A 26,016-nucleotide genomic window follows, 5' to 3' on the forward strand; every position below is an offset into this window, starting at 1 on the left:
CTTTACCATTAAATGTGCTCTTTTGATGTGAGTTCTGACATACACTCTCTAATGGAGAAAATAAATTTCTTTCTATTCACATAATGCTGATATTTTTTAAAATGTTATGAGAGATGTTGATCTTTATAAGATTCAATTTTTCCATCTATCAAAATACTCCTATCGTTTAAAAAATTTATTCCGCTAATGCAGTAAATAACAGTAATTTTATATTTCGGATGCCAAACTAGCCTTGCATTCTTGGAGTAGCTCCAAATTGGTAATTGTATTTTTGAATTTTTATTTAATAATTTTATCTATATTAATGTGTGACATAATTACACTGTAATTGTCTATTATCTTAATGTTGTTTCAGATTATGATATCAAGGTTATGCTGACTTCATAAAACAAATTAAGAATTATTGCCTCTTTATTTATTCTCTGGAATATTTTGCATGAGATTTTAAATTTTCCTTAAAGCTTTGTGAAATTTTCTGGCAAAACTACCTGGAATTTTTCTTGAGGCAAGTATTTCAATTACTGATTCAATTTTTTCTGAAAGGAGTGGTATTCAGCTTTTTAATTTATTTTTGTATTCATTTTGCTAAATAGTATTTTTCTAGGAATTTGTCATCTAAAATTTCAAATTTACTGGTGTAAATTTCCTCAAAATATATATTTTTCTTTGAATGCCATAGGTTTAGTAGTGATGGCCTTGACATAAGTTATTAGTTCCTTTGCATATATTTCTTTATCAAACTCATCACAACTACAGTAATTTTTTATTTTTTCCAATAAACAACGTTTTACTTGGTTGATCTATTATGTATTTATTTTTTATTTCATTTACTTTTACACTTATATTTATTATTTCATTTTTTGTAATTCTTTTGAATTTAGTTTGTTGTTCTTTTTCTAACCTGAGATGGTTTTTAAGATTATTACTTTTCACCCATCCTTATTTCCAAAGATGTGCATTTAAAGCTATAAATTTTCCTTTAATTATGGCTTTAGCTGTCTTCCAAAAGTTTTAAGGTATCTTACTTTTTGTTATCACTCAGTTCCACATACTTTTTAAGTTCTCATTTTGATTTTTTTTCCTTGACCTCTGGGTTATTCTTCCATCTCCTGGAATATAGTACACACGTTTACTTTAAATTCTATGTTTGATAGCTACAGTATCTCAAGCCCTTAAGAGGCTTTGTGTAATGTCTGAAGTTTCTTCTTGTTTTTCTTCATATTGTTTTAGTTTCTTATAAGCCGGTGATATTTTACTATGTGCTATAAATTATACTTTCAAAATTGTTTGTAGAAATAACACAAAGCCTGTTGTATCTTCCTCCAGATATGATTTGCAGTTATTTCTGCCAGTTACTGGAGGTATTAGCAATCTGGAATTCTCTTCATCCAGTGTGCTGATTGAGAAAATTCAAAGCTAAGCTGCAGTCTGTATGAGCTGCAATCTTTCCCTAAACTAGAACTTTTCTGTGGCTCAGCTTAAATGAGGATTCTCATCTGGGCCCGCTTTACTAAGTTCCAAACTCTAATCCCTGATTCTCTGGCCTCCACAGATGGCTAGAATCACTGATGATTCCTTCATCCACTCAAATGCCAGATACTGAATGGCAACATCCCCCAGGGGAAAAGTGACCCCAAGTCCTAGACTCACCCTCATTGGACCTCTGTCCCCCTCTGGTATCCTGGCCTAGTCATTTTCAGTGTCCTGTTAGTAATCTTATACTTTCAAAGAGAATACATATCCAGCTTTTCTCTGGATAAAGAAGATACTCAAATTGCTTGGTTCTTCATTACTAGAAGCAGAAGCCCAGCCAGAGATATTTTTCTTCCCTAATATAAATAAAAGACAACAAGAGGCTTCTTGTTTTTGATGTATCAACTTAACTAGGCAACATAGGTTACAGGTTTAACTTATTCACTGTCTTAGGTTTTGTCCTGATGCAATTGGATCTTAACTCAATTATATCATTTTAGCATATTGCTCTGAGCAATTTTTCCTGTCATAAGCATATGGTGTTTTTAGTTCTACTGTTAATTCCTTTCCACTGGACTTGTTTAAAACATGCTCATTTTCAATTTAGAACCTGGGTTATTCATGCATTACTTTCTAAAATGCCTGGCTAGTTACCTCAGAAGATGAAATTATGAACTGGTCACTCAGATTTGCCTAGATTTTCCAGGAATTATTTGTAGAATTATCAAGTACCAGGTATTCAAGCTTGAGAAAGGCCATATCCTGCCTCACTAGTCTAGGAAGCATTGTCCCCCTTATTTCATGTGGAATGTCTCTATCAAAGCAAAAGAAAAATGAGAGCCGGGGAGCCCTCACTTGAGAGAAGATTTGACTCTAAAGTCATACGAAACTATTCCAAAATTTATTTAGGGTGTTCAATGAAGACTCACAAGTATATGGAACCATGCACCTACATACATGTCACAGTGAACTGGATTACCCAGACTTCCAGGAAGCTGCCAATCAAAATGAGGGAAAAGAAGTCATTTTAAGAATGCTGAAAATAAAAATCCTCTTGTTTAGATTTCTAGTTAAAGTGAATATTATTATTTTTTTCTGTTCTGAATCTCTCTTTCTTTTGGAAATCTCCTCTTTCCTACCTTGGAGAAATTGCTTCTCCCTCCCTTTGCAAATATGTGATCTGAAATGGTGCCATGATCAGTATACTTCCATGGTCATTATAGTTGATCTAGGTATGGGAATATTTCACAATCTGAGGACCATATTCCCCTTTCACAGCCATTGCTCTGAGGGGTGGGTGACCAGAATCTGGGCAATAAGCTAGAACCTGTCTAGGATTATGTGATTTAAACTAATTTTTAAACTACCTTTTCCCATTGTGATGGCCCAGAGTGACCATCAGAGGTAATGATGCTCACTCAGAGAAAAGCAAAAATGAATAATATTGGGTTGGCCAAAAAGTTCCTTTCATTTTTAAGTAACAATAAAAGACACATTTTTCACTTTCACCAAGAACTGTATTAAACAATGTATTCACCATTTTGTTCCACTACCTTCTGTCATTTTTCAGATAACTTCATAATTCCATCTTCTCAAAACATTTTCTCTTTTTGAGCAAAGAACTGTTCTGGATGCCTTTTACAGTCTTCCAGGGAATTGAAATTTTTTCCATTAAGAGAATTTTATAAAGTCCAAAATAAATGGAAATCCAAGGTGCAATGTCTGATGAATATGGCAGATGAATCAGAACTTACCAGCCAAGCTGTAACAGTTTTTGCCTGATCATCAAAGAAACATGCAGTCTTGCATTATCCTGATGGAAGATTATGCCATTTCTGTTGACTAATTCTGGACAATTTTCATCGAGTGCTGGTTTCAGTTGGTCTAGTTGGGAGCAGTACTTGTTGGAATTAATTGTTTAGTTTTCCGGAAGGAGCTCACAATAGAGGACTCCCTGCCAATCTCACCATATACACAACATCATCTTCTTTGGACGAAGACCGGCCTTTGGTGTGGTTGGTGGTGGTTCATTTCACTTGCCCCACGATCACTTCCATTCCACATTGTTGTACAGTACCCACTTTTCATCGCCCATCACAATTTGCTTTAAAAACAGAATGCTTTCATTATGTTTCAGTAGAAAATCGCATGAGAAATATGGTCAGGAAGGTTTTTTTCGCTTAACTTATGTGGAACCCAAACGTCAAAGTGATTCACATAACCAAGCTGGTGCAAATGCTTTTCAGCGCTTGATTTGGATATTTTGAGCATGTTGGCTATCTCCTGCGTGGTATAACATTGATTGTTCTCAGCTAATGGCTTGATTTAATTGCTATCAACTTCAACTGGTCTACCCGACCATGGAACATCGTCCGGTGAGAAATCTCCAGCACGAAACTTTACAAACAACTTTTGACACATTTGATTAGTCACAGCACCTTCTCCATACACTGCACACATCCTTTTTTTCTTTTGCATTTCAGTTGTACTTTTACCTTTCTTAAAATAATAAAGCACAATTTGACAAAAATATTGCTTTTTTTCCCTTCCATCTTCAATATTAAATTGGTTACACAAATATTCACCAATTTTGATAAGTTATTTTTAAATTCACACTGATATGACAGCTGTCACAATACAATTGAACAAAATTGTTTCAAATGAAGTTAAAGACAACTAAATGCTACTAGAACTGTCTTGCGGAAAAAATTGAACGAACGTTTCGGCCAACCCTTAGCAAAACTTCTGATGACACTTAAGCACGATACCCTGCTGAGCAGGAGGCCCAGTGGTATTCCTTGCCCTTCCACCAGTGGAACAAATGGTCCACTAAGTTCCTCTTTTTGGTCTAAACTACTTTAAGTTGGATTCCTTTCATTTGTGACTAAATTTGTAGGGTTGACAGATAAAATAGAGGATGCCTAGTTAAATCTGAATTTCAGATAAACAACAAATAATTTTCAGTTTTGTTGCAGTATATGAATTGAAATTAACATTCAGTTAATATGAATTCAGGTAAACAGAAATAATGTTTGAGTATAAGTATGTCCTAACTATTGTATGAGACCTACTCATTCTAAAAATTATTTTTTATGTACCTAAAATTCAAATTTAACTTGGTATCCTATATTTTTGTTTGCTAACTCTGACAAAATTGCATTAAAAGAATCTTGATCAATGGACTGAAACCCATTGTGTAAAGTAAGTGAAATAAGACAAAGACAAATACAATATGATATCACTTACATGTGGAATCTAAAAAATAATATAAATGAATCTATATACAAAACAGAAACAGACCCACAAACTAGAAAACAAACTTATGGTTACCAAAGGGTAAAGGGAGAGGGGGAGGGGTAAATTAGGACTTCGAGATTAACAAATACAAATTACTATACATAAAATAGATAAGCAACAAAGATTTTCTATACAGCACAGAGAACTATATTCAATATCTTGTAATAACCTATAATGGAAAATAATCTGAAAAAAATATATATGTATAGCTGAATCACTTTGCTATATATCTGAAGCTAACACAAGATAGTAAATCAATTATATTTCAATTAAAAATAAATAAATAAATACATAAATAAATAAATACTCCATCAATGTGTGGATCATATTCTGGTTGTACATTTTGATCTTTCATGGATCAAAAAAAACACTTTTTCTTTCATTAAAAGTGTGTTTAAAAATAAGGGTGCTCATTTTTATTAACTAATTTATTCTTATAATGACTGGTTTATTTTTATCTTAACTCAATTTAACGATTTTCCTTTTACTGAATTTCTATTGTGTTCAAGACAGTGTGCAGGTTGCAATAAGGGATAAAAACAGATGTGCAGTCCTTGTTTCTAAGGACCTGAAAATCTACTTAAGGGAGAAAAACTAAATTTGTTGCTGTAATTTGTAGAAAATATAAAACAGGAGAGTACAACCTCCCATTTATTTAGCATTGGATAATTTATAGACTATTTTCAGATAACTTTCAGATTCTCATTGAATTCTTACAACTTTGTGACATAGAATTATTATATTTGTTCCCATATTTGTACAGAATAAATTGAATTTCAAAGACATTACATGAATTTCCTAGATCTCTCAGATGACATGTAATATAACCAAATTTTAATTCCAGTTATTTTTACTCAGAAGTTTTCCACTCTATTACTCTGCCATTAATCATTCAGTAAACCTTTGGAATACATGGCATAGAGAATAGACCAAGAGTGATATAAGGAAATGTTACGTGGAGTCTGTAGATGACTTTATGAAGGAGGTAGAATATGAGAAGGGCTTTAAAAAATGGATATGATTTAAGTAGCAAAACACAGAAGAAATAAAAAGGTATTTAGGAAAGAGGAACACAAGTGATATGAGGAGAGAGAGAGCATCCATTCATAAGAAGTCAATGGAGTGAATAGTCCTTCTGGGATAGAAGTCTCGGCAAGTTACTAGGTTGAACTCTGCTTTATGCCTGCACTCACATGGGTGAAAGAGAAAGCATAATCATGAACACAAGTCACTGACAGGAAATCACAGCACATACCACTGGTCCATTGAGTTGACCCCTCGACTGGGCAACCACTACGTGGACTTTGCCTCCAGTGGATACTTTAAGATAACAGTAATGGCAGGGGCAGAGAGGAGATGAGCTCTGCCCAGACAAGAGATAAAGAAACCACATATTTCCCATTCTTGAGGTCAAGGATACCTTCCCAACTACACGTGCGCAGAAAGGCTCCTCAGGGGTCAAAAAAGGAGGGGGCGCCACTCCTTAGTAGGTGATGTCAACCTACCCGTAGACCTCTTTGTTAGACTCCATCTTGGCTAAGAGATGCATGTGCACACAGGGGAAGACTCTGAGATAAACCAAATACGGAGTCAGAGCCAGGCAAAGCAAAATGATTGGCCAGAGGAAAGCTGGAAGGAATGTCCCATATAAGTGATTCAAACTACCACAAGGGGGCAACTCTCTCTCCGAGCCCACCCGTGTGCGCCTATTCACATGTACTCTTTTCCTCCTAATAAACACTTTACTTGTTTCACTACTTTCCATCTCTTTGTGGGAATTCATTTCTACCAAGCCGACAGGCCAGGGTCTTGTCACTGGTCACTGGTCCTCATGGTCTAGTGGCTAGGATTCAGTGCTCTCACTGCTGTGGCCTGACTTCAATCTCTGGCCAGGGAACAAAAATCCTGCTTCAAGCCACTGAAGGCCGAGGCCACCTGAGATCAAAACCAGGCAGTGAAATATAGGGACACTGAGCCATTAAGGTTCTTGGCAAGATAAAAATTATATGGGAATTAATATGGCAGAAATAGCTAGAATATATTATGTATCAGAATAACTAAGGTAATAATTAGTTATCTGAGGGAGTGGTGTTGGTGGCAGAGTGTTCTAAGACCTACCTGGGGTCAGGAAAGGGGAGTTTCTTAAAGTATTTCCCCAGTTACAGGGTATGATCACTAGACTTAAGACAAAGAGACCAGATGGGAGGCTGTCACAGTATTCCAGGTTTGAAAAAATGTGGGTATGAATTAGGAGTGTGACTGGCAATGATAAAGACAGAAAGGCACACATTTGAGAGATGGTTAAAGAAAGATACACAGAATTAAAGGGCAAAGTGGAAATAGAATGGATATTATTGGTAATTGATGACTTTGAGGTTTCCAAATTAGGACTGGAAAAATAATTGACCCCCTGATTTAAAGGAGATATTTGGCCCTGTTAAATGGTTTATTTTTGCTGTTTTTCACTTATTTTGTACTTTTAGCGGGCAAGAGAGAACAGAAGTAGACAAAAGATAGAGGCTGAATCCATAGTCACTCGGCAACTCCCCACTTTTCCAAATTAGTGAAAATCCTTTTGGAGATTAGACAAATACTTGAACACTCTCTGGATCACCCCAGATCTGCTTGGATGGTTTCAGTTTCTATTTCTTCTCTCCATGGCATGATGGGATCACATATTTCCTGTAGTTTTTTACTAAAATGGACTTTTAAATTTGTATTGTTATCCCATTATGTTACCAGTAAAGTTGTGTTTGGTAGCGCTATTACCAAGTGAAGTCAAGGTCACCAGGGAAGTTTTTGGCTTTGCTGGGAATTCTCACTCACTAAACTCCCAGTAGTTGTGTATCAAAACAGGTTACTGCTACGGTTTGTCAGCCATGCTCAGTGGTATAAGCTCGCACACCATCTGTTCTCAGATGCCTGGCTTTGCCCAGAGCTATTTGTTCCTCTTTGTTTCCCCCCACCAATTTCCACAAATACCAAGCAGGCAAGTTTTAACAAATTTTACTAATATTGGGGTGATTGAGTGTTACATGAATTAAACTTGGGGAGGCCACCTCATTGAGGGGCTGTGCTGTCATTCATGCATAAGGAGAAATGGCAAATCCCGTGCAAACAGATGGTCCCTGGACAAACTCATCTTAAAAGGTTAGAAGGAGGTGAGAAGCCATTCTCTCTTTTCTGTGTAGCTCCTTTTGCCTTCCACTAAACCTGAGGCCAGGAGGGGAATTAACATTTACACAGCATTATAATCACCTTCCATTACTGAGAGTTATTATGTGCTGGTCTCTATACCAGGCATTTTACATGTAAGAGCATGGTTAAGAAGGTATTCAGTTGGTTAGTCGAATCATTATTTTCAAGATCAAACTCACCTTTAAAAATTAGAGAACATAGCTGCCTTCATCCTATACTGATGAATCTATTCTTGGTGAGAAGCCAGGGGACCTGTCTGTTTAACAAGAGCCCAGTGATTCTCAGAGTCAGGAAATGTGGAAAATTCTGAGGAGGAGAATAATTGAGTTAAGTCAGAGAAACTGGTGTGAGGTCCAGCTCACCAACTGAGGTCACTTTGATTCAATCAATCTCCACAAATCTTCGTTTCCTTAGTTTTGAAATAAGAAAAATAGTATAAATCCCTTTTAATGAAAAGGCAAATCTCAACTGCACAAGTAAAGTATCTGGTGCTCAGTCAATATAAAAGAAATTATCTTTATGTTATATGTGTATATATAAGAAATTACTATTAACTTAAAAATGAGAGAACATAAATACTGTGATACATTTGAATGAAAAGACTGTTCAATGATTCATAAAGTTGTTGGTAAATAATCTTCTACTGTTTAAAATTTAGTAACTAAGAAATGAAAGTCTACAGCCATTTAAAATCACTCAGGTCGTCCTGCTGAACTTGCCGTAGTCAACCACATAATTAACTAAAGCAAATCTAGATGTTTTGTGCCAAGGTCAGAGAGTACAGGCATGCAGAAAATCCAAACTATGTAGATAAGCCATCTGGGGCTTGGGATGTACTATTAGACATTTTATAACATTTTTATCTTGTGTTACATTTAGCTTGGGAGCTATTCAAAGTATTATATTATAGGCAGTTTCGAGTAAAATTTTAGACAAATGTTAACTAAAATTTTATTGGAGGTAGAGTTCGCAATACTAATAAGTGTGTGTTTTTTTATGTTCTTTCATTTAGTGAATATTTATTTAGTCCTTCCACATATAAGGTATGGTTTAGCCACTGGAAAGGCTACACTGACTTTCAAAATATGGAATTTATAATTTAGTGGCGACGAGGAGGAAACAAGTCAGAAAAGGCCACAGTCATTGAAGAAAGACTGCAAAACCTAGAGTTTCCTCCCTGAGAGATATTAAGCCTTGCCCACATCCATTGTGAGTATAAATGCATCATGTATTAAATGCATATTCATATCCCTTCCACAGTTCTAGTTCTACAGACGTGAAACCAGCTGAATATTCTTAAAACTTCAGTGTTGTCTTTGAACTTGTCCACTCTGGTCCTGCTTCTCTAAGTTTAAGGCTGCATTTGGAGAACTCAGTAATTAAGGAGGGAGGCAAAGCAGCTGATACATCCTACTTGGATGGCATAGATTTGCGGTTGAGCTCTTCTCTGCTCTTGCTTGCCATGCAAATTTGGGCACTTAATTTATGTTTTCAGAGCCTCATTTTCCCATCTATAAAAATGTACAGTCTCTAGTGAACCACCCAGCAATAAAGGAAGATTTCTTTTAGATAGCAGGAGAGTCCTTATTACTCTGTAAACTGAGTGGAAATTTAATGATGGTAAAGAATTACTGATGTGAAATTTTAGAGTGATGATATTAAGTTTATTTTTTATAGAGTTCATCTTTTGAGGATACCCACTGAAACATACAGAGGTTCAGTACTGTATTATCTCCACTTTCATTTATTGAAATATATAAATTGAAAAATACATTTATAAATTGAAATAGTCTATAACAAAAAGTTTTAAAATGCAAGCTATTTGGAGAATGGCATGAAGGGAATGCCTTTTCCCAAAACCAAAACATTTTTTTACCTGTCTTTCTCATGGGATTTTGCCATGTATTCAGGGATACACTGGGTATACATAGGCAACAAAAGGAAGCACTATGGAAATAATCCCCCAGCATCCTTAAACTAAAAAGGGAAACCATTGTACAATGCCAAAATCTGGGAAGGCCCTCCAGCTTCCCTATCCCGGATCCCCCTTTTATGGCGTCTACTACAATGTGAATTTATGTTCACCAGAATATCACCTACTATATAACAAGTAGAGTATAAAGTACCATATTGGACTACCATATGGCTACTAACCTCAGAGGTTGGTAGCAACTATCAATGTAGAAATCTGAGAGCAGAATGAGCCTCAGGATAGAACCAGTTCTCACTCAAGCATGCTATATAATTGGCTGTAGTGAGAAACTAAAAAAATGTCTCAGAAACCAGATGGATTTGAAATGTTCCATTATTCATAAACACTTTTTTTTTGCATTTGTACTTGTTCCCAGTCCCAAATATTCTGCCACAGAAATTTGCTGAAGAAGGTGTGAAAAGGGACAAAAATCTTTGCTTGCTTTTCTGGAAGGTGTCCCTGCAGCCACGGCACCCAAGGAGCTAGAAGAAATGGCTGGGGCAGTTTCTTTAAAGATTCCTTTCAGTCTATTCACGTTATATGTGAATGTATGTATAGGGGGGTCTTTGGAGGTGTGGGGAAGGCTTGTTGGGAACATGGCCATGGGTACTCATGGGCTTTCTGAGCCTGGAGGTGTGCAAGCTCATCCTCTCCAAACTCCAAGCTGCTATTTCCCCCTTTTTGATCATTCAAATGACAGTTAGTCACTGATGTCCTTCTGACAGGAAGTGGTTCTCCAGGGGAGAAAATTGCTCGGTTTACTTCCTACCTTCCATCCTTCCCCACCTCCCACTCCTTTCCTCCAGCTGGAGAAAGAAGAAGACAGGGCTCCTTAAATTGGAGGTGGGGATTTTTTTTTTTTCAAATAAATAACATGCCAAACATGCCGAGCAGCAAAGGAGAAACTCATCAGTGACATGTATAAACAACGAAGGGTTATAAAACCCTCGCAGACAAACAGCTTTGCAGTTGGGTAATTTACATACCAGATGAAATGCGAGCAGGAGAGCACCTTTCAAAGAATATTTGTTTGTGAAGAAGAAAATCCAGGCCCTCTGCTCTGTCACCTGGGAATGGAGAATGCAGGCTTGCACAATGACCGTGGGACACCAAAGCCATAGCAATTCATCAGACGTTTTCACTCTCCTTAGAAATAATGCATCTAACTCTCAGAAGGTTGAGAAAATGCCTATTTAAGGCATTAGTGTAATGTTGTTTGGGGGGGCAGTATGTTCTGTGTGATTTATACTGAGAAATAACTGATGGATTTGAGGTTGTTGATATACAATTAGTACAAAACATTAGTCCTGGGACTTCCCTGGTGGTGCAGTGGTTAAGAATCCGCCTGCCAATGCAGGGGATATGGGTTTGAAAGATCTCACATGCCACGTAGCAACTATGCCCGTATGCCACAACTACTGAGCCTGCGCTCTAGAGTCCGCGAGCCACAAATACTGAGCCCGAGTGCCACAACTACTGAGGCCCGAGCGCCTAGAGCCCGTGCTCTGCAACAAGAGAAGGCACTGCAATAAGAAGTCCGCGTACTGCAATGAAGAGTAGCCCCCGTTTGCCGCAACTAGAGAAAGCCTGCGCGCAGCAACGAAGACCCAACACAGCCAAAAATAAATAAATAAATAAACAAATTTATTAAAAAAAATTACTCTTATCCATGCTTTCACACCTAAATCTTACTCATCCCAACTTCAGTTCATATCATCAAAATTGCCAGGACAAAATCAACAAGTGAGAATTTCAATTTAAATGTGATGAAATCTAACTGCTGTAATGGTAAATACAACCTGCGTTTTGCTGGGTCACTCATGATGTTGTTATAGCTACCTAAAATTTTTATATGCCTGGGCTTCAGCTATGGAGAAGAACACAACTTTAGATGATTCAGAACTTAATCTGTAGATGATTTAGCTATAACTTGAGAATATATTTGGACCTTCTCATCAGATTTGTTCAATAGTAAAGATATTTTGAAGTGACCTTGGCAACCTTTCCTACCCAGCCTTCTAGGATAGGGGTGATACCCATCCCCACAGTCTTTTTTGAAACATTGCCCAAGGAATACTGCCACTCGCATATTCTCAGATATTGCTTTCCATGATATGTATTATCTCTACAATCCAATGTTGTCTTTAAAATCTCCCAATCATTTTTGGCCTGGGGGAAAATCTAGAGACCATCTCATTCAGTCTTCTCTTTCTCTAACCTATGGGACATCAAATGACTTTCCCAGGGTCAAAAGCTATCTATAAAAGCCAGGAAGCAAAGTAAGCATATACTTCTCAGATGACAATGGTACCATCTTATTATAGTCTGTTTTGTATTGTTATTCCATTGCTTTATGACTTACCTCCCAAAAGGTTTATAAAACCTATGATGGCCTGGAACTGTTTACTTCTTCTTCCACAGTATAATGATGGAAACACGTTATAAAAGCAACAAATATATTGAATATGTTGGATAGTGATGAAAAATACAATTTTTTGTTGAGGGGAAATTCAAGTAACATAAAATTAACTATTTTAAAGTTAACAATTTAGTGAAATTTGGTATATTCACAATGTTATGTTACCACCACCCCTATCTAGTTCCAAAATATTTTTATCACCCCAAAAGTATACCCAATATCCACTAACAGTTTCTCCTCATTCTTCCCCATCCAGACCCTGGTATCTACCAATCTGACCCCGTCTCTACAGATTCACCTATTCCAAATATTTCATATAAATTGAATCATACACTACGTGACCTTTAGTGTCTGGCTTCTTTCACTTAGCATAATTGGAGTTTCATCCACATTGTAGCATGTATCAGTATATTATTTATTTTTATAGCTAAATAATACTCTGTTGTATGCATATACCCCAACTGGTTGGTCCATTCATCGATTGATGGACATTTAAGTTGTTTTCACCTTTTAGCTCTTGTATATAGTGCTGCTATGAACATGCATGTACATGACTTTGTTTGAATAACTATTTTCAGTTCTTCTGAGTGTACACCAAGGAATAGAATTGCTGGTGCATGTGATAACTCTATATTTAACTTTTTGAGAAACTGACAAAATCTTTTCCATAGTAGCTGAACCATTTTACATGGAGGAATACAATTTTGGCTAGAAAAATACAAAACATAGTATGATTTAGTGGACAAAAATATATTCCTTGACAATTTGGTAAGCACTGCTGTGCATTTTGCCATTTATATACATTCTCCATTTATAGGTGGAACTCTTGACACATCTGGATTTTATGAGATACACATGATGAATTTTCCCAGGATGTGTTCGATTCATGGACCTTCACAAGTTCATATTAATGCTTTCAGTTCTGCTCTGCTGCTGTGAACAACCTATATTGCCATATCAGCTACCCTGATTAGGGAGTATTTGATTATTTAGACTCTAAATTTGACCTTTCTGATGTGAGAAGTTATCAATCTATCTTAATGTTCTCAGTCATCTTTTAGAGTTTAAATACCTACTTTTCCACAATTAATCAACAATATCTCTAATATCATCTACTAATCCTGTGCCAGCTCCTTAGAGGGATTCCAAAATGTATGAGATGTAGGTATTATCTTCAAGGAACTTAAAGATTATATGGAGAAATGAGACTGACATGCTTGAAAAATCTACTAGCCATATAGAGAGTAAATGCCGAAAAATTATAGGAAGAAAAAAATCTAGCTGAATGATTAGAGAAGATTCACAGAAAAGATGGAATTTGAATTTGGTTCTGGAGAAGGGGTAGTAGTTTAAAGACAGAGAGGAGAGAAGCTGGCATTTTTAGTATGTTGTATGAAGAATATGCAAAGGCATAAAGCAGGTTTAAGTGGGATTTTAAATAGAAGATAGAATTTATGCATCAGAGTAGTGAGAGGTATGAGTTTGTAATAGTCTGGAACCACTGGTCAGAGATTCTGAATGTCAGTCTGGCTTTCATTCTGAGGATATATGGTCTTTGAAAGGGCAAAATGATGGAAAGCAATCTCAGATCAATTACTTCTACAGGAATGGATTGAAGAGGGAAGAGAGTTATGAAGTTTTCATTATTCTCCAGTCATAACATGATAAGAAAGGATCTGAATTAAGTTAAAGATGGAAGAAACTAAAGGTATGTGAGATCTCAATGATAAAATCAAGAGGACTTGGAAACTTGATAAAGTTTGAGCTTTAAAGGAAGGAAAAGGAGTTATTGATGGTGCCCATGAAGTTTCAAGCCCTGGACTGATCAAATGGTAACATTCTGTATTGAGCTGGTTCATCTGGAGGAAGAGAGGAGAGGATAATGATGAGTCAGCAAAGACAGGAAACACTTCAGGAGAAACATGTGCCAGACCCTCACTGTAGAAAAAAGACTGTCTTGATAAACGTCTCACTTTTCTACAAAAAAAGGTTTGGGAAGTTGTTTTAATAAGGTGATATTTGAAGACATTTGAAAACAAATGAGAACTTTGAGGATTTGCACTGAGTCTACCTATTTTGGGACATCTCCTTTGTCTAACCCAGGCAAAATTTTTTGAGATTTTTATTTCAACAAGATGTATCCCTGGGAGAGATAAAACCAATGGGCCTCACACTATCTGCCCTCCTGCCTTCAAAAGCAATACTGAACAATATCTAGATATTATTCCTACTACCTCTGACATACTCAACCTGAATCAGCAAATTTTCTGTCATCTAAATGATCCCAAGAGGCAGAGCTGATGAGCCACAACCTCCATTCCTGATTGGGAGCTCAGGATGATGAGTCAAACTCATCTGGGAGCCAACTGGTTACCAATTCTAATCTGGATAGGGACTCATCTGACTCTTTTTGTTACTTTCTCCAGGGGGCTATTTGAGGTTCCATAGGGGTGAAATCAATAGGCATATCACTTTGCCTTATTTTTCATAGAGAGGAACAAGCTTTATTCTTCCTAATCTGCCTAAGGAGATGAAAGATAAAAAAAAGACTAGTGACCATGACCTCTAAACAAAGAGATTTATTTGAATTAATTAAAAATTAATATTAATTTATTTAATTGAATAAATTAACTAGAAATTTTTAGATATTACTTGTTCTGCTATAGTATCTTTCAGACAACATTACAAATATTGCCGAAGAGAAAGATCATAATCGATTTATTAGCTCCAGCTGTTCACCAAAATAGGTAAAATTGTTACATGGTAGTGCCAAGTGTTCTTGATCCTATGCAGGGAATTCTGCAGAATCTTCCATAATATAATAAAAAAAAGAAGAGGATAACAGTAACACTAATAATATTTATAGACAGTTTCTCTGTGTAAAGATCTGTGATGGAGATTATTTTATTTAATCCTCACAACTCTATATATATGATAATTAACCCCATTTTATAGATGGCAACATCCAATCTTAGAGAAGCCCAAGTTTCTAGGTCAAAGAAAACAGAAATAAAGTGTTTGGGACTGTAGCACATCCCCTTAGCCACATAACTAATGGGGAATATTTAACACAGGTAAAGAAATTGGAGGGGAAAACACTGGATGAATACAGAATTAACCATGAGGGGAAAAATTCAAGAAGACGGTTGTATTAAATATGTTCCACACCAAAGACGTACACCAAGGAAAATGTAGATTAACAAAAGACACGAATCTGGGTAAAAGGAAGTCACAGGGTGGAACTTTGAGAGAGTACATTTTTGGATTAGTCATGAGAGTTGAAATCAGAGGCAGGGAGTTAAGATGTAATTGGGTGATGAAGATGTGGTGGATTCAAAAAGAAAAAATAGGCAGCTAGAAGTCTTAGAAGGCTTCAGTGAAAAAGAAAATATGGTAGCTACCACTGAAGAACCAAGGGAGCTTTCCTCAATGCAGGGACTTTCGCATAAATGAAAACAGACATGGGGCTCCTCAGTTGAAAGGGGGAGCAAGGGGAATGAGGAGAGAAGGGAGATTTGAAGGAAGGAGTGGTAACAAGAGCAAGTGAAATCAGGAACTTGGGTCAAGATGTAAACAACTTTTCTTGTAGGGAAGACAAACACCTTTTTCTTGTGGGAGAGAAGGAGGGTAAAATAGGAATGGGTGGCTAAAAAATGACAACCCACTACCATGCCCTCACAAACCCCAACAATTTATTTACTTATTTATTTAGCCTCATAGTTAGTTTTTGTTGTTGTTTTGCTTTTGTTTTTGTTTGGTTTGTTTTTTGTTTTTGTTTTTTGCTTCAGTGGCAAGAACATCCCTGTACTATTACTGAGCTTGAGAACTTTGGACTACCTTTGACCCCATCCACTTTCTCATGCTCACAGCTATTCAGCTCCTGGATGTCAGTGATTGCTTTCCAATCTGGCAACCCCTTTCCATTCCCACCAGCATTTGTAACCCCACTGCTACAAGATTTGTAGTTTTTTGTTAATAATACCATTAACTGAACCCCTTCTATGTTCCAGGTGCTACGATTCAGCCTCAGAACAGCACTGCAGAAGAGGGGCTTTATTACCTCTTTTTGTGAAAGGACACTGAGGCTTTCAGAGGGGAAGTAACTTGCTTGAATCCATATGATTATAGGTGAAGAACCAGAAACCAAACTCAGGTCTATCTAACTGAAGAACCGTCCTCTGCCATGCCACATTCTTGAAGGCACTTGCCTTTTACTGTAAAGGGTGAGGAAGATATTTATCAATACAAGAGTTATGGTAGAAACTGAACTAGAGAATCAACAGAGATAGTCATCAGTACTGACAGCCCCATTGGATTTGGATAGTGTGAATCTGTAGTGGTCATTTCCACCCAATTCAGTGACTTCCTCCAGAAAGGTACTGCCGCCTTGGGGTGGGAACATAAAAGTGAGAGAGAGGATTATCACAGGGGAGAACTGTCATGGGCAAGGATGACCAGCAAGCTGGAGGCAAAAGCCAAATGGCAGCCTTGGGATTCAAGGAAAACAGGACTGGGCACAGAGGTAAGTGAATGACTGTCACCTGAAGGCCCTCTCCTCTGCTGAGTCCATTTGTGATGGAGGCCTCCCTTCTTTATCTTCATCCTTGAACCTGTGGTGTGGTCTCCTGGTTCTCAGGTTCTGGCCTCCTGGAACTCCTGATCTTACTCCATTTATTGCTCCTCATCTCAAGCCTTTTCTTTTTCTTTTAATTTTGTACTAAGATATAACAAGTGGATGTGTGTAAAAACACCACCACTATAATAAATTTACCACTTTCATGTTTTTTCACTTTCTCTCCCAGTCCTTGTACAGAATCACGTATGAATTTTAAATAGTTCCAGTGAGGAAAGAGATGCCGCATTTTACTGGGCATGTTTCACTGTACCTTACATTTCATAATTTTCCATTTCAATGGAGACTAAGGCTCCATTGTTTTCCTCATTTTTCCCTAATCAGTCCCCTCTGTTGGACACTTAGATTGTTCTCAAACTTTTATTATTGACAACAGTAATGCAAGAGAATATTTATGAAGAAAGTAATCTCCTTCTTTTGAATTGTTTCCTTAGTTGAAAATTTCAGAAGTGGAGTTACTGGGTTCAGAGATTCTCTGTTGTAAATATGTCTTTATATCCCCATTAGTTAAACTTTCATTGTTCTTTTTCACAAATCCCATATTATTTCCCCAAATGTGGGTTTTAAAAGACACGGTAATAGCTTTGACGTTCATATCATTGCTAGATAGAAATTTCTGTAGAACATATATATAATCGGAGGAATTACTTATCACTATAGAGTATAGCACTTGCAGTATTAAAATAAAATCTTCTACATATTCTTCTATATATTTCTCAATAGGATGCACAGGGTACCTTTACTTCCTTTGAAAATCATTCATGCATTCAAGAAATATTAATTTTCTGGCCACTACAAGCCCATACCATCATATTTTTACCATGCTGCTAGGAGAGTGATCAGTGACAAGAGCATTGATGAAGGTAAGCCCAAACTGGCAATTGAGGCACCAAGAAGAATCATCCCACTCAAAGAGGTCATAAGGAAAATGATTTTTTTCTTTTATTGACAAAATTGCATCACAAAAGATATGCAGATGAGTTTTTTATTTGAGGACCCAATTTAGGGTTTTAGGAATCATTATGTAGGCTTTTCTATGGAAGAGCTTACTTACCCCTAGGAGTGTAGAATGATACATCATTACCCTGTTGTTATTTTATCACTTGCTTTTAAAAGGGAATAACTGAAAGAATATATCCTAGAATTGTGGGAAGTCATAAGCCATGCTCTTTTATCTGGCTATTGAATGGTGCAAAATGTTCTTTACAGGTAACTGAAAATATTGGAGAGTTAAAATAACCATGTGAATGTTTATCATAGTGACTTCTTTCCATCTAACCTTGGTTCTTATAAAAATTTTTTTTCAAAGGGAGGCATATTTTTCTTGCAATTTTAAGAAAATGACAATATAATCTAAAATATCCTTCCTTTTGGAAAATAAAACATGTGGATTCATTGTATGTGTCATGCTGTTCGCTCACCTCTGTAGTCTTAGAAATATGATGAGGAAATGCATTCATTTTCATGTGTCAGATATTTAGGCTGTTTTTCAACATATAAAAGGAGGTGCTGGACTGATAAAATCCTAATATCATTTTGCAACCAAAATGCAAATTCCAGGTTTATTTCCCCCTAAATCTTTGCATGTAGATGAAGACTTAACTGAATCTACTTCCAACTTTAAAAGTATGTTCTTGTTTCCTAAAATCCTGTAATTGGTTTGTGTGATTTTTTTTTTTTTCTATTACATGCAATGGTTCCTGCCATCTCTAGTCTTTGGCAACTGTAAACAGCTTGATTACCCCTCATATTTAGGATATCTTTTGAAGCTCCACTGACCATTGCCACCAAAGAACAGAAAGATGTGCTCTATGGATCAATGTTTCCTCCTGACTATTGAACAAAAACCTCCCTGAGAGGTTGATAAGCAAACAGATATCAATGAGAGAATGACAGCTAATTCCCCAGAGACACTGACAGAAGTCGTACTTCCCAAGACAGGAGAAGAGAGGCAGGACATGGGTGATGCAGAGAAAGGTGCAACATTCCAGGACAGACAGGAAGCACTGACATATGGCAACTGAATCAAAGGACACTGTCCAGTCTCTGTTCAATTGTTTGAAACAAAAAGTCCATGATCCTTAAGCACTCTGGTACTTTGACCATAACTTGAGTAAACTCAAGTGATGGTTGATGGCAATGTCGGTGAATGAAAGAGCACTGCAGAAAGAAGAATTCATTGTGGAATGAGTATGAATGATACATTTGGCTTTGATTTTAGTTGAAGGTCTTATAGAGACACTTCGTCCAAGAGTTATGACTTGGTTTTTTTTGAGATATTAAATGGCCATGATGATTTTGAATCTTCACAGATCATGTACTAATTTAGAGTTGAGCCATGTCATCATGACTCCAGTTAAGTGCTAGAGAAGGTACATTTTGAAGAACGAAAAAGTGGATATAAAAAATTTGGTGATTTTTAAATCTCGATACAGACAATAATAGTAACGATACTACTGAAAAGGTTCAGAGTCAGGGTCACAAAGCTCTGGGGTTGGTATCTTTCATACTGTTGCAAAGGAGATTATTTGATGGAGAATGCAGATGAAAGCCTTTAAGGGGAGAGAGCCAAGGAAGAGTGTATGGAACCCAGAAGAGCCAGTGGTTTTAGAACATGTCAGTTTCAGCCTGCTTTCCTGTTTCAGTCTCTCTAATTACCTCTCTCTTCCCCCTTCTCCTGAAGTCACTCAGATAAATCTCTATTCCTTGGAACCAAAAGAAGTCCCCACACTCTCTACTCCTGTCCCAACACATGGCCCATTATGCTTACCATATGTCAAAGATACACTTGAGATCTTGGAAATTCCAAGTAAATATTCTCACAATCTTGAAAGAGGAAAGAAAGTAGCAGAAAAGGACAAACTAGGATGTGTGTTAGTATACGTCATCATTTTGAAATTATAGGGAAATGGAAAACACACCTGGTGCTCTGCATTCTTCTTTAAAAAATTAAATAAAATAACTAAAATCTAGAAGCTCAGAGTGCTGCCCGAGGAGAATTTTCCCTTCTCTGGCAATTTTATTCCTCTTTGAGATTTAGTTTCATTTTCAGCGATTTCTTTGGTGAGTAAAATAACATTTCACTCAAGAGTTAAAAGGGGTCAGTTTGGGTCTTGTCAGGGTGCTTTGGATCTTTCTTGCTGACCTGGAATTAGTGCAAGTGTGCCTAAGTGCTACTTCAACCACCCAGCACACCATGAAATATGTTTTCCACTACAGTGATATTGCTGGCAGTGCATAAAACAAATGGACTGGGTCAGAAATAGTTTGACTCCACCTTTAAATGGAATCCTCTGGATATATGTTACATTGGAGAGAACTTCCACAACCTTCTTCTATTAAGATTTTATTATAATTTTAATTTCTATCTACAGAAACTATTTATTAACTCAGTTCATCCTTATAACAGCCTCAGGAAATGAGTTCTGTACTGTAAGCACCACTGCACAGATGAGGAAACTGAGGTTCAGAAGCTTTGCTATTTTGCCTTAGGTCTCAAGCTAGTAACTGGTGAACGTGGAATACAAACCAGGAGCCCAAAAACCTCAGGTCTTTGCTTTTTCCACTTTGACTCATCTCATTCGTAACTGCATCACTGAGGATTTGGGTTCAGTTGCATACAACAGATAAGCCAGATAACCAGAGGTTAGACAAGATAGAGATTTATTCAGAGCTAAGCTGTCCAGAGCTGGCTGAGGGAAATGCTTTCAGATTTTCCACTGTGATCAGGCACCTGAAGGCAGCTGCAACTCCAGCCATCATGATTGTAATCTAGGTAGTAGAAAGGAGTTAAGAAGAAGAGGATGAGTAGTACCTATAATAATAAGGCAAAACTTTTCTAGAAATACATAAGGATGACCAGAAATGTGTTTCCTGTGCTCACCACTAGTGGTCTAGCATACCCAGAAATGTAACTTTGATCTGATCACATTGCTGTCCCCCGCCCGCCCCAAATTGAGATTCTGTCAGTAAGGATGGAAATGGGAATGGATTTTGTATAAGCATCCAGAAGTATCTATTCCCCAAGACATTTATATTTCCACTTCAAAAATAATCAGATGTTTCCTTTGGGGCATTTTTGTCTCAATGGCATACTCCTACACCTTACTTTATGTTTACCAAGCAAGAGCCTGTACACATGTTGACCAACAGTCACTTTGGCTGATTGTCTGCCAACTATATAAAGACTCTCCATATAAAGACCACACCAGAAAGAGGCTTAAACCTAAGGTTTAGCTGTTTAAAGGTTTTGATGTTCCTCTAGTTTATACAGAATCTTACTAGGTAAAGTTACAAAACTATTTTTTAGAGAAATAAGAGGGGAAGAGTTTCAAATATAAAATTCAACTCTTTTTAGGTAATGGAGAGAGGCAACCAGAAAAGATAGTATTACAGGGCATATAAAACTTGAACCAATCAAGAAATGTCTTTAAAGTTGGAAGCTGACTTGATCGTCTTACGTCTTTGTTTCCCTTGAATTTACTCATCTTAATGGCCGATTCACCCTGTTCACCCTCCCACTTGGCAGAGGAAATTAAATGGCTTGTGATTCATATTCTCAGCCCTTAGAGTAATGAAAGAGGTTTATAATGTGTCTCTAATCTCCTTGGCCTCCTCTTCCTCCCCACTAAATCTCTCCTGGTCTGTGGGATTTTACAGGGGACTTGATGTCCTCAGGTCTTGCCAAGCCAGTGAAGATGTTTACAAGGGATTGTACATAAGCTTCCCAGCCATCAAATTGGCTAATTAATCCCAGATTATGATGAAAGTGCACCAGACAACACGAACTATCCAGAAGATGCGTCCATCAATTAACAAAGAGGTGGGGTTGCAGAAGGAGAGGCTCTGAGGAAGAGGAGACAGTAGTAATGACTGAAAAGAAATGGTCAGTGGGATTAAAAGAGAGTCAGGACAGTGTGATGGCTCTAAACTCAGGTTAGGAACTCCAAGAAGAATGGAGGGTTCCATAATGCTAACTACTCTAACACTTGAGTAAGATTGTAAGGTGAAACCATTGTGTTTAGAAATTAGCATGTAATTGATGAGCTTGCTAATGTAGTTATAAAGGGATGGTAATGAGAAAATTAAATAAGTAAAAAATAAACGTGTGGCAGTAGATATTTAGAGGAAAAAGAAATTTAAAGTAGCGCTATTAATGACTAGTCATTTTTTAAAGACTTCATGATGAAGGGAAGAAGAAAGAGATGGTGGAAACCAGGGAGATATACAAGTTGGTGGGGTTGGCTATTAATATGGTAACATCTTGGTTAAAGTTTGAGCCTCTGGGAAGGTAGTTAGTAGAGAAGGATGAATGGAAATGAGTTTGCAAAGAGATGGAGTGAGGATTGGAAGAGATGGGAAGGATGTTATATCACAATGAATTAATATTAATTAGTATCACAATCAATGCTTTTCTACAATAGTCCCACTAAATACAAAGCACTCGCTCCCAAATATGAATACAATACACACACATGTGCACAAACTTACACCTTTACATAAACCATAGGTGTGTGCAGTGTTACAAATCTCAGTGTATACAAATGGCAATTGTAACACAAGGAATTTAGAATGGTGATTATTTAGGTTATAATAAATGTGATAAAAAATAATAAGGTTCCATAAAATGTTCATCTTTCCCTCCGCATAATTTAAGAGCATGTCTTTTGGACATTTTTATTCCTTTTATTTGGACATTTATTCTTTTGGACATATTTTTTTTTTGTAGCTACACATATCTTGACAAATAGAAGTTCTACAGCTATTTTGAGCTATGTGAATAGAAAGAGAAATATGAATACATAGCCTCGTTTCAATATGACACATTAAAATGAGAAATAAGATTTATAGAGGATTATTCAAAAATTTTATGTATCGTCAACATCAGTGTATAGCTCCAGAATGTTTTCATACCCCCCATATTATTCATAATCATTACAGTATTTTTTTGTTAATTTTATTTTTTCAGTAAGCTTTTATAACTGGGAAACTCTCTTAGACTTTAAACAAAATGATTTCATTGTGTCCTCACCCTGAACGGATGATTTAACTGAAAACAAAATCTTAAGTTGATGGTTATTTTTCACTCGTACTTTGAAATTATCATTTCATTGTTTTATGTCCTCTATTACCTTTGCAAAAAGTTTAGGGTAGATTTAGTGAGTGGATATGCATTTGTGGGTAATTTGCTTATTCCCCATGGTTGCTTAAAGAGTTTCCTCTTCCCTAGTGTTTTAAAGCTTGACTACATGGTCAGTGTGACACTCTTCTTAATTTCTTATATTTTGGTCTTATGCCTCTTAAATACAAGGCAAGTCCTTTGTATAATGGCAAAACCTTAGCTGATCAAAATCCCCTTTCCCCCATTCTCCTTTTGACTCTTCCATTCTCTCTTCCATATCACTTGATCTCATCTTCCTATTCGCCATCTCTTTATTTTTATGTGGATTCTTGATAAGTATCTTCCCATAAAGTTACTAAAGCATTTTTTACATATGTCTAACTTGCTATTTAACTCTATTGACTACTATTAAAAGTTTTAAAGACTATATTTTACAATTGCAATGTTATTTTGTTCTTTTTCTTTGCATTTTGTCTTTGAGCATTGCTTTTCAGTGTGATGTTTTATTCTTCACTTATATATTTTAAACTTTATACTTCTTGGAACTCTAGAATTTTTTTCCTTGTGCTTCCTGACTCTTAATTTTAGTCAAGTTCTCTTTTTTCTCTAATTGGTTATCTTTTTAAATGGTGGACTCAACTTCAATAAATATTACTTTTTCCTCTGTGCGATTCCCAAGCAAAGTCAGCTATAAGTTTTAGTTTTACACAAATAGAGGATGAAACATAAGAATATGATTTTTGCCTAAAAGAAAAAAAAGATATCTAGTTCCTAGGTTTACTCAGAGGCCAGATGGAGCCCCTCTACTCTATTCTTCACCCTGATATTAGAAGAATCACATAAAAATTGATGTTGGACTATGTTACAACACTGTTTAATAGCCTTTAGGATAAAGTGTAATGTCCCTTCCTTTACATGTCATTCTGAATAGAGACTGGGTAGAGCCTTGCCAAATCATTTGTTTGTACTGGGAATCCAACTAAAAGGAAATTCCAAACCTATTTGCATCCTGGTGGGGCCTTGGGAACTAGCTCTCATCAATGGAATCCTGTTGAAGTGAGAAACGCCTCTTGTAGGTCAAGGCAATTGAAAGCATGTGAGCCTTCTCTGTGTACCTCTCCTCACTCCATCCCCCTGACTATACAGAGTAGAAGTTCTCCATCCATCATGACTACAACCACCACCATCATATAGGAGTGTGAGATGTATAAACTACCATAAACTTTTATTTTGCTGTGCCACTGAGATTTTGGATTTATGTGTTATTGCAGCAGAGCCTATCCAACACTGACTAATATACCTGATGAACAAGGCTCTCCAAGAGCTACTTCTCTAGGCTCATTTTGTACTAGTCACCCCTTGTTTACTGCATTCCCAGCACATTACATGGTTCAGTTTCTAAATACAGCTGCTCTTTTCTACTTGGGACTTTTGTACATGTTGTTCCTCTGTCAGGCACACTCTTCCTTGTACTCTGCCTGATTTCACCTTCAATTCTCAGACCATACACCAATTCCTTAGGGAAGGCTGTCCCTTGTTCTCCATTTTAAACCACATGCTTTTATTGATTTTCTCTCTCATAGAACCCTATTTTCCCCTTAATAGCATTTTGTTCAATATTTAATTATATGTTTATTTGTACAATGTCTTCCTTCTCTATCCTGTACTCTCTGTATGTGCGAGGAAAGGAACTGTTTTGTTCAGTTCTATTTGTGTGACACAAGATAGGGGCTCAATACACATATTTATCAATTAATATTTATTTTGTTGTCCAGTGAATGAGCTGCTTATTTCAAACCCTTATATTTGTTAAGTTCCTAGGTGAAGAACTTCCATTATGCATTATTTTGTGAAATGTGAGGTTAAAAGTGTTATAAAATTGACAATTTGAATAAAATAGTATCAATATACGTCAAAGTCCCCTGAAACTCTCCTTGCCATATACAAATTATCCTTACTAATTATTATAATAACTAAACTGTACAATCCTGGAGACATTCCCGGAAATATTCTATCAAAAAAAAATGGATGATGATAATTCTTCATGCCATACTGCTTTCCCTGGAAATAGAAAAACAAATTTACACTTACACAATTCATAACTATATAATATATGAATATTACATAGATATACATATATCTTATTGTATATTATATAACTATTATTTTATCTCTCATCTCATGAGGAATTTGAAGACAGAAATTATTTTATTTTCTTCATGTACCTGGGAATTTGCAGCATGTTTATCACATACTAGATGCTCAGTATGTTTTATGAAACATAAATGAATGACTAAATGCATCAATTTTCATTGATTAATGATAATTATAATAATTAGTGGTGACCTCCATGCAAATCAAAGATGAACAAAGATAAGAATTTAATACTAGAAGCTCATTTTTTTTTTTTTTTTTTTAAGAAAAGGCTCATTTACAGGTTCCTGGTAGAATGAGATGATTTAACAGGTAAAAATGTCATGAGAATAAGGTTTCTGAGACTCTGAATCAAGTCCAGGCAAACATAAATAACAATGAAATGATGATACAGTGCATGGCCTGTTTGCTATTCTTATTACGGTTCTGAGAAATTCCGTGACTGGATTTGTACTGTAGTGATTCCAAGCCAAACATAGACATCTTGACAACTGGTTTCAGTTTTGAGTATAATTATATTGTTCATTTAAACATGCATGATAAAGCTGTTTAATCAGAAACCTATCGCTTGTTCACAATCCATGGAAGAGCTATTTTTTCCCCAACGCAAGCTCAGTTGTTTTTGCTCATACAGAAGAAAGGATACTCAGGGAGACCATTCTGATGTAAAACTGAAGGGTTAGTTAGAAAACGTGTTTCAACATGGGTTTACTCTGGCTTTTGGTCCCTTGAAATCAAAGGAAAAAGTG

The sequence above is a fragment of the Balaenoptera musculus genome, chromosome 2, assembly GCF_009873245.2.
Source record: "Balaenoptera musculus isolate JJ_BM4_2016_0621 chromosome 2, mBalMus1.pri.v3, whole genome shotgun sequence".
In the NCBI taxonomy this organism is placed as follows: domain Eukaryota; kingdom Metazoa; phylum Chordata; class Mammalia; order Artiodactyla; family Balaenopteridae; genus Balaenoptera; species Balaenoptera musculus.